The 10,872-nt window shown below is 41.7% G+C and overlaps 1 pseudogene; it reads right to left on the bottom strand.

The window, feature by feature from the left end:
• Positions 1-4,402: 4,402 nt before the first annotated feature.
• LOC112445769 (ubiquitin-conjugating enzyme E2 D3-like) lies at positions 4,403-5,502 on the bottom strand (annotated as a pseudogene).
• Positions 5,503-10,872: the final 5,370 nt, after the last annotated feature.

The following is a 10,872-nucleotide window of genomic DNA, read 5'->3' as shown; positions in this document are numbered from 1 at the left end:
GTTTGTCCCTCCCTCTCATCCACCCCTTGTCACCAAGTCTGTCCTCTATGTCTGCATCTCCATCCTGCCCTGCAAATTACATTCATCAATGCTGTCTCCTAGATTCCATGTATGTGTCAGGATACGATGTTTATATTTCTCTTTCTGACTTTTTTCACTCTGTATAATAGGCCCTAAGTTCACCCACTACATTGGAACTCACTCAAATATGGTCTTTTTATGGCTGAGTAGTACTTCATCATATACAGAAACCAGAGCTCCTTTATCCATTCAGCGATGGACATCTGGGTTGCTTCTGTGGCCTATATGTTGTAAATAGTGCTGCAATGAACATTGGAGTACATGTGTCTTATTCAGTTATGGTGTCCTAAGGGTTTATGCCCAGTAGTGGGATGGTTGGGTCATGTGGTAATTTTATTCCTAATTTTTAGGAAACTTTATAGTCTTCTCCATAGAGGCTGTATCAATTTACATTCCCACCCAACAATGCAAGAGAGTTCCCTTTCTCCACACCCTCTCCAGCATTTATTGTTTATAGACTTTTTGATGATGGCCATTTTGACAGATGCCTTCTCACCCTTTATGTTTTGTGTCTGGGATAAGAACACTTGCCATAAGATTTGACCTCTTAGAGAGTGTACAATATAGTATTTTTAACTATAAGCTCTTATATTATATAGTAGATCCCTAGAACTTATTCGTTTTGTATAATTAAACTTTGTAACTTTTGATTAATACTGAGAATTGGAATGCTGCCTGCTGTATCAGTGAATAAATACTGTCAGTTATTGACCAGTTGCAGCCACCACGGATGGTGAACCCTGAGGGAACACAGCATGTAAAAATACAGGATACGGGCCCCAGATATGTGAAGTTCATATCAAAGGAATGATTTCAGTGAGCCCCGATTCTTGCATCTTTCCATATATGGAAAAATGCTAAATTCCTTAACCAGGGTTATCTGGTTTTCCTTCATTTATCATAATCTTTTGATATTCAGACTACCTGCCCTTTGTTGCAAAACTTCTATGTAACCTGGCTCCTCCCCTCCCTTCTTTGGAGGAGTTCTCTCAGGATTACTGGAGACGCTGCCTCCTGGGATGAAGTCCTAAATGTTTGTACCAAAGAGAACATACCTGTCAGCTTTTAAGCTGTGAATGTTTTTTTTTTTTTTCTTTTAATTTATTTATTTTAATTGGAGGCTATTTACAATATTGTAGTGGCTTTTGCCATACATTGACATGAATCAGCCATGGGTGTGCATTGTTCCCTTTCCTGACCCGGCTCCCACCTCCCTCCCCATCCCCATCTCTCAGGGTCATCCCAGTGCACCAGCCCTGAACACCCTGTCTCATGTATAGACTGTGAATGTTTTTTAAGTCTACAATTCCTTCTCATTCACCCTCCCATAGACCATGGCAACCACCACTCTGCTCTCTGTTTTTTTGACTTTGAGCATTTTAGATTCTTCATATAAATGACATGCAGTATTTGTCTTTCTGTGTTTGGCTTATTTCACTCTAGCAGAAGGTCCTCTTGGTTCATGCACGCTGTAATAACTGGAGAGGTTAGCTTCTTTTTAAGGCTGAATGGTGTTCCATTATATGTGTATTTTGCATCTTTTTTATCCATTCATCTGTCACTGGACACCTAGGCTGCTTCCCTTTCTTGGCCATTGTGAGTAGTGCTGCAATGAACATGGGAGTGCAGAGCTCTCTTCGAGGTCCTGATTTCAGTTCCTGTGGATAGTAGTGGAATGTGGAAAGTATTATGTGTTATTTTTGATTTTTTGAGGAACTGCTACACTGTTTTCCCTGTAAATTGGCTGTACCAATTTATATTCGTACCAGCAGTGTTGAATATGTATAGTTTACTAAGAAACTTGCAAACTGTCTCCCAAAGTGGCTCTACCATTTTGCATCACCACCACTGAGGAATGAGTGTTCTTATTGATTCACGTCCTTACCAGCATTTGGTGTTGTCAGTCTTTGAACGCTGGCCATTCTGAAAGGCATGTCGTGGTATCTGCTTGTTTTTTTAATTTGCAGTTCCCTAATGGTATATGATGTGGAGCATCTTTCCATATGCTTGTTTGCCATCTCTGTATCTTCCTGGGCAAGGTATCTATTCCAATCTTTTGTCCATTTTTTATGAAATGTTTTCTTCTTATTAATATTAAGAGTTCTTTGTATATTTTAGATTAGAGCCTTCATCAGATATGTCTTTTGCAAATATTTTCTTCTAGACTATGGCTCATCTTGTTGTTCTATTGATGTATTTTTATAGAGCAGAAGTTTGAAGGGAATAAAATCTAGCTTATCAATTATTTCTTTCATGGATCCCCATCACTTTTTTCTGTGATGATATTTTGTGGATTGGTTTGCTATGTGGCACATGGGATCTTAATTCCCCAACCAGGGTCTGAACTCACAGCCCTTGCACTGCAGGCACAGTGTTTATAAAATTTTAGCTTTTTTATTTTGTGTTGAGGTATAGCAAATTAACAATATTGTGACAGTTTTCAGGTGAACAGTGAAGGGACTCAGCCATACATATACACGTATCCACTCTCCCCCAAACCTCCATCAATACTGCCACATAATACTAAGCAGAGTTCCCTGTGTTACACGGTACAACCTTGTTGCTTATCCATTTTAAATATAGCAGTGTGTACATGTCCATCGGAAATCCCCTAACTATCCCTGTCCCACATCGTTCCCCAGCGGCAACCATAAATTTGTTCTCTGAGACTGTAAGTCTTTCCATTTTGTACTTAAATTCATTTGTATCATCTCTTTTTAAATTATACATCTAAGATATGTCATATAATATTTCTCCTTCTCTGAGTCACTTCAATCAGTAATGATCTTTAGGTCCATCATGTTGTAGATTGGCGGTTGCCACAAGAGGGGGTTGGAGGATGGATGAAATGGGTGTAAGTGTCCAAATGGCATAAACATTCACAACTTTCACTTACAAAATAAAGAAGCCCTAGTGTTCTTGCCTGGAGAATCCCAGGGATGAGGGAGCCTGGTGGGCTGCTGTCTATGGGGTCGCACAGAGTCGGACACGACTGAAGCAACATAGCAGCAGCAGCAGCAGCAGGGATATAATGTACAGCATTGTGACTATAGTTGATCATTGTTGTTGCTAGTGGCCAAGTGGTTTCCTACTCTCTGCAACCCCATGGATTGTAGCTTACCAGCCTCCTCTGTCTGGAATTTTCCATGCAAGAATACTGGATTGGGTTGCTGTGTCCTCCTCCAGGGCATCTTCCCGACCCAGGAATTGAACCCGTCTCTCCTGCATCAACAGGCAGATTCTTTACCACTGAGCCACCAGGGAAGTGCATAGTTAATAATACTGTATTGTATATGTGAAAGTTCCTGAGAGAATATTTATTTAATTGTATTTTATTTTTTAACTTTACAATATTGTATTGGTTTTGCCATATATCAAAATGAATCTGCCACAGGTATACATGTGTTCCCCATCCTGAACCCTCCTCCCTCCTCCCTCCCCATACCATTCCTCTGGGTCATCCCAATAACCCTGTATACGAGACAGCAAAACAGACACTGATGTATAGAACAGTCTTTTGGACTCTGTGGGAGAGGGAGAGGGTGGGATGATTTGGGAGTATATATATATTTTTAAAGTGAGGTATAGTTGTTGTGGGCTTCCCTGGTAGCTCAGATGACAAAGAATCTGCCTGCAATGTAGGAGACCTGGGTTTGATCACTTACTCAGGAAGATCTCCTGGAGAAGGGAATGGTTACCCACTCCAGTGGGTAATTCTTACTTGGAGAATTCCATCCATAGAGGAGCCTGGTGGGCTACTGTCCTTAGGGTCAAAAAGAGTTGAACAAGACTGAGCAACTAACATTTTCACTTCATTTTCATAGTTTATGTACAATATTTTATGTTTCAGGGACACAACAAAGTGATTCACAATTTGTAAATGTTATGTTCCATTTATACTTGTTATAAAATATTGGTATATCCCCTTTGTTTTGCAATATATCCTTGTAGCTTATCTATTTTATACATATAAGTTTGCACCTCTTAATCTTCTATCCCTGCCCTTACCCTCCCCCTTGCTGCTCTCCCCTGGTAACCACTGCTAGCTTGTTCTCTGTATCTGTGAGTCTGCTTCATCTGTGTTTTATTTTTTAATTCTCCATATAAATGGTATTATACAGCATTTGCCTTCCTCTCTCTCACATATTTCAGTTAACATAATGCCTTCCAATCAATCCGTGTTCTTGAAAATGGCAAAAGTTCATTCTTTTTTATAACTGAGTAATATTCCATTGTATGTGTGTAGATCTTTTCAAATGAGTGTTTTTTTTTTTTTTTTTTTTTTTAGCAGTAATTTAAAGTAAGTTGAGTGCTGAAGAATTGATGCTTTTGAACTGTGCTGTTGGAGAAGACTCTTGAGAGTCCCTTGGACTGCAAGGAGATCCAACCAGTCCATTCTAAAGGAGATCAGTCCTGGGTGTTCTTTGGAAGGAATGATGCTAAAGCTGAAACTCCAGTACTTTGGCCACCTCATGTGAAGAGTTGTCTCATTGGAAAAGACTGTGACAGAGGATGAGATGGCTGGATGGCATCACCGACTCAGATGTGAGTCTGAGTGAACTGCGGGAATTGGTGATGGAAAGGGAGGCCCAGCATGCTGCAATTCATGGGGTCGCAAAGAGTCGACTGAGCGACTGAACTGAACTGAAAGTTTATTCAAGCTTTAATGCAAGTTATTCTGACTTTAAGGTAGCATCACATGGCATACTTCTGAGTACATTCCTGAAAAATTCTTTTGTACTTATTTCTGTTTTATAGATCTATGCAACCTCTGGCACTTGGTAGGCTATCATCTGGGTTCGGATCACATAGCAGTGAACAAATGGATACCAGAACTTTAGAAATCATGAAAGCAAGAGACGACAGTGATCCTAGAGTAGCGAACGGAGTGTTGCCATTAGTGTTCATGTCTGGATGATAAATTCTGTTGCAAATGCAACCTTAGGTAGTATGAACGGGTAGTCTTTAGGGAAATGAATTGTCCCAGAGAATAAACTGCCTTGATATGGGTTGCCGTTCTTTTTCGTAATTGTGATTTGCCCATGAAATGTATCATCCCCAACTGGACCTGCAGAATATTGTGCTGGAGGGTCCCTGGCGACATCACTAAGTTCCTTATTAATCCATTTCAGTGCCACCATCTGTGCTTTTTGTCTGACTCCTCACTGTCTCAGTGTGTACTCAAAGGTCCGGCCAAAACTCCTGATTATCTGGTGGCTGGGAAGGACTATCTCTTCATCTCACACTGGCTCTGCCAGGCACAGGTCCCTTCTTAATAAACAGAGAGGTTGGACTGGGGTGGGGTCACTGGCAGAGAGTAGATGAGGCTGGAGGGGAAGGGGAAACAAGCAGTGCAAACCCTTAGACTCAGACAAGCATCGAGTACCTGACGGAGACCATCCAAATTAGTGGGTTCTTTTTTATTTTTTTTTTTCAGATATACAACCAGGAGTGCGATTGCTGGGTCATGTGTTAGTTCTCTTTTTAGATTTTGAGCACGCTCCTTACTGTTATCCGTGGTGGCTGCACCAATTGATATTCCCACCAACAGTGTATAGATCTTGTCCACATGCTCACCAACATTTGTTACTTCTGTTCCTTTTGAATGATAGCCCTTCTGATAGGTATAAGATAATACCTCATTGTGGTTTAAATTTGCATTCATAGGACGATTAACGATCTTGAACATCATTTCATGTGCCTCTCAGCTATTTGTATGTCTTCTTTGGAAAAATGTGCATTTAAGTCTTCCGCCCATCTTTTTCTTGATTTTTTTTAGACTGTTATATCAACTGTTTATATATTTTGGATATTAACCCCTTATTGCTTACATCATTGGCAAATATTTTATCCGATATAATAGGTTGGCTTTTCATTTTGTTGATGGTTTCCTTTGCTGTGCAAAAGCTTTTAACTTTAATTACAACACATTTATTTACTTTTGCTTTTATTTCCCTAGCTTTCAGAGACAGATCCAAAAAAATATTGTTATGATTTATGTCAAAGAGTGTTCTGCTCATATTATCTTCTAAGAGTTTTATGGTTTTCACTCTTATAGCTAAGTCTTTAATCCCTTTTCTGTTTACTTTTGTATATAGTGTTAGAGAATATACTGATCTCATTCTTTGAGAGCTACATATCAAAGAATGAGATTAGAGTGTAAATACAATTTGGTAGTCAGAAAATTAAATGTTCTTTTATATTTGAGCCAGTAATTCAGTGTTTTCAGAAATTAAATCTGAAGAGACATCCACAACCATATGAAAATACATAAATGTCCATGCACATGTTAATTGAGGGAACATGATATATGCACAGAGTGGAGTACTACAAAGCTATAAAAAGGAATGAGTACAATTTTGTAAACTAATATGGAGTGCTTCCATGATAGATATAGATATATAAAAGAATGTGGGAGTTTGGGGCTAATGTCAATGATACCAAGTCAAGTGCCTTCCCATTCTGGTATGAAGAGGCTTTGAGAGCTGAAGAAGACAGAGCCAGAGCCAGAGCTGCAGCCAGGGCTCCTATGGTGCCAGGGCCAGTGCACTTTCCTGAGCATGTCCAAATTTCCTCCCACCCCTAGTGAAGTCTGAGCAGATATTTCACATTGCATTTCAAGAAAGCAGGCAAACTTCCCACTAGTGGAGGGCCACGGTGGGGCTCATGGAAATTCAGCGTATAAGGTATTTATTTGTGTTCCAATACAATATGCACAAATTGGAGGTTTTTCTTTTTTCTGTTTTTAAATATTGTTCCTTTTAATTAAAGATGTGTTTAGCTTCAGATTCCAAGTACACTAATGGCACACCTCTGACATGTACTGCAGATTATCAAGTTGAAAACTAAGAAATTTCGTATTACATAGCACAGACTGAAATCCTTGAATCATTTCTTGTCATTCGGAACAAGATAACATGATATTGCAATATGGATTTTTTTTGTGAAAATGGAAATTTTTCCACAGTGAAGTCTGTGTGATTATCAGATACAGAAAAAAATTTTAAGAAGTATTCATTTCTTCGTCTGTTTTATTTGTTTAGTCTTTCTTTGTAATATTGAAGTTTATTTACCTGGATTGGCTTCGCTTATTTAAGAATGTGGAAGAAGTGAAATCCCAGTAACATTGCTTTCTTGCACACTTGCACTATAGTTGTTCAAATATCAATTTAGCATCTGCTCTTTGGAAGGCTTCTGGGTGGTTTTGGGGATGCTAAGAAAAATAAACTCAACCCCTTCTTATAGAATTCTAGTGTCTAAGAGCAGCATTCATCTAAAGTAGCTGGTGAACTGAGATCTAGGGGCCTGATAAAAATGAGGTGTAAGGAGGTGAGGGGATTGAGGGCTTCCTCATGAGGAGTCTAGTGTAAATACAGTGAGGCAAGGCACTTGGAGACTTTAGGACAATAAAAGTCTGGCAGTGGAAGGTAGTTTTAAGTTAGGCTACAGGGCGAGCCCACCAGGGAGGCTGTGGAAACACTGAATAGGGGTCAGACCCTCAGATGGCGGGTCTCAAAGTTGAGAGACTTAAGCCTGGAATGGAAAACTACCCCGAACAATTGCTTTGGAATTATGGGGCTTCCCAGGTGGCTCAGTTGTAAGGAACCCGCCTGCCAATGCAGGAGACATGGGTTCAATCCCTGGGTCAGGAAGCTGCCCCTGGAGGAGGAAATGGCTACCCAATCCAGTATTTTTGCCTGGAGAATCCCATGGACAGAGCAATCTGTTCAGTCCATGGGGTAGAAAAGGGTCAGATACCACCAAGTGACTAAACAGCAACACAAGTAGACCAGAGAGAAATCCCCCCTAGGGAGGGGATGGAATGTGCCCTGTGCTCCTGTCCCAGTGCCCGTGAACACAGTGCACAACCTAGATGTTTCATGCATATCATCTCCAAGGAGATTCTGTGAAATAAAAGTAATAGTAGAATGAAACCGGAAACTCAGAAGCTAGTGGGCTAACACTCTTTGCTGTGAGTCGTGGAAACAGAGCTCATTTTATTGAAAGGGCATTCCATTCAGCGTTTTTGGCTACGTTGATAATTCCACCAAAGTCTATGAGGTGAGTCTATTTTAGGTGATGGTGAAATTGATGAAGATGCGGGCTTATTTTATTTAGTTACTTATGTATTTGGCTATGCTTGGTCTTACCTTTGGCACGCAGGATCCTTGATCTTCCTTGCAGCCTGCGAGTTCTTTAGTTGCAGCATGAGGAATGTTTCAGTTGTGGCATATAGGATCTTTAGGTGTGGCTTGTGAACTGTTAGTTGCGGCAAAGCTGTGGCATGTGGGACCTAGTTCCCTGATCAGCAGTGGAACCCGGGCCTCCTGCATTGGGAGTGCAGAGTCTTAACCCCTGGACCACTAAGGAAGTCTCTAGGAGTTGTTCAGATGAAAGAGCAGCCGGGAAGGAAGACAGAATTAGTCTCAGAATCAAATTTAGATTCTTCGAGTTTCATTCAGTTAAAAACATTCCCCCACACTCAAAATACGATCTAGTAGTGGAAATGAAAGATTCTTTCTAAACAGCATTTTGGACTGATTTGGTGTTCCATGTGCTAGAATGCCACAGATTCTCTGACATCTCCTGGATTTAAAAGATTCCTCAGGGTCGGTGGTATCCTCCAGGATGAAACTATTCATAATCATAGTAAAAACAGATATTGTGTAAAGTCTCAGTGTGGTCCAGGCAGTGTGCCAGGTGCTTTAGCTACATGCCACTGGCCCTACAAAAGCCACTTCACCTGAGGCTCCCCGAGTTTGGGGATGGACCCAAGTCCACACAACTGATATGAGGCAGAGCTGGGACTAGAGCGCTGGTCTGAATTTAACCACAGCATGTACCCTTCCACTTGTCCCGATCTGAGGTGCTCATGAGTCAGTTAATTCACTGTCTTCTAGCACTTCAACATGTATCTTGAGTGACAGAAAGAAGGACTCTGTGATGAAAACACTGGGATGAAATACATAGCCAAGGCAATATAAACACCATAATAATTAAGAGGTGTGAATAAAGGGGAGAAGGGGGTAATGCTCAGTTAGCATATGATCACCTGCATGTGCAATTCAAACACCCTCAAGTGATCGAGGGCTTACAAGATTATCTGGCGCTATCCTTCTATGTAGAAAGTAATTTTATATGTTTTAATTAAAAATAGTTATTTCTATTTATTTTTTGACTGCTCTGGGTCTTAGTTGTGACACTTGGGATCTTTGTTGCCACATGCAGGCTCTTTAGTTGTGGAATGTGAGATTTTAGGTGTGGCACGTGAACTCTTAGTTGTTGGATGTGAGATTTTTAGTTGCGGCAAGTGGGATCAAGTTACCTGACGAGGGATCAAACCTAGGACCCCTGCATTGGGAGCGCATAACCACTGGACCAACAGGGAGGTGCCAAAAGTAAATATTTTAGAACTACGCTGAATCTGGTGACTCAGTTGGTACAGAATTCGCCTGCAATGCAGGAGACCTGAGTTCGATCTCTGGGTTGGGCACAATCCCTGGTGGAGGGCATGTAACACACTTCAGTATTCTTGCCTGGAGAATCTGCATGGGCAGAGGAGCCAGCCGGGCTACAGTACATGGGGTCACAAAGAGTGGGACATGACTGAGCGATTAAGCACACACCCTAAATCTGGCTGAAGAGCAGGAATATATCACCTCTATCTCTTTGACATCATAACATCTGTCCTGAGTTCCTTAATTTCTGCTGCATTTTCCTAATCTTACATCACTTTTGGGACTGAGACCCGTTTTCTCCAAGATTTGCTAGAGGGTACTGCTCACTATTTGTAGGAATATGCATTCCCCAGGAAGCCTTTAATCGAGGGACAGAAGCTGATATGGGAACCTCCATGAAGGAGGACTGAGGGACAATCTTCCCTGAATATAGTGGTCACCCAAAGACTAAGAAGAGGAATCTTAGCTCAGTAGAAGGAGCAGTCCCAGGCTGTGGTAGATGTAGTGAGGATGCTAAGCAAGAGGAATCAGAAGGACTCAAGTTGCATCCCCACTGCCTATTCTCAGAGGCCCTGATGGACTAGGATCACATGAGGATTATCCTGACTTCCAACTTGGAATTCTCAGGAGACTAGGACCTTGATGTAAGACAAGAAGCTTCGTAAAACAGAGTCAAGTTACAGGATTCGTCATGTGTCAATGTGAAGATGTGAAAGTGGACTCACAGTAGCATATACTCTAAAAGGAGGCCCTGGAAAATCACTGATGCTGTGGTCCCCAGGAAGCTCTGGGCACAGATGTCAGGTTGATTTCAGTCTAGAAAGTCTTAGCGAGGTGAGACCTCTGTCTAATACAATCAGCTGCAGTTTCGCAGAGGGAGAGACCTGAATCCAAGGAGGACTTCACATGCGATGCTGAGTGTTAGCGGGGACCCCTGCAGACGGAGCCAAACAGAATTCTGTAAATTCTTAGCCCACAGGAGCTCCTTCTGAGTGGTCCGCTCATTCAACCTGTGTGATCTTAGGGAGGGCTGAGTCTCCTCTAGCCAGATCAGAAGCCAGATGTGCAGATGGGGGTGTCTTGACCATAACCGGACTTAAGGTGAGAACCATCAGTGCTAGTGAGAGGATCTCTCACCCAACGAAGGAGGCTCACAGAGTGGCAACCCACCTGACAAGCAGAGATGCTCAGAGCAGAGCTGGCCTCCCACCACTAGGGACTTGGGAAGGCGAGGGCTCTGTTTGGGAGCTGGAAGACTTGGGTTCATGGGAGGGGGCATCCTGGGCTCCGATACACTGCACAAGGAGGACCCAAGGACGAATGAATATTGAGC

This window comes from Bos taurus, unplaced genomic scaffold (genome assembly GCF_002263795.3).
Source record: "Bos taurus isolate L1 Dominette 01449 registration number 42190680 breed Hereford unplaced genomic scaffold, ARS-UCD2.0 Leftover_ScbfJmS_834, whole genome shotgun sequence".
In the NCBI taxonomy this organism is placed as follows: domain Eukaryota; kingdom Metazoa; phylum Chordata; class Mammalia; order Artiodactyla; family Bovidae; genus Bos; species Bos taurus.
This window is presented reverse-complemented; position numbering and strand designations above follow the sequence as displayed.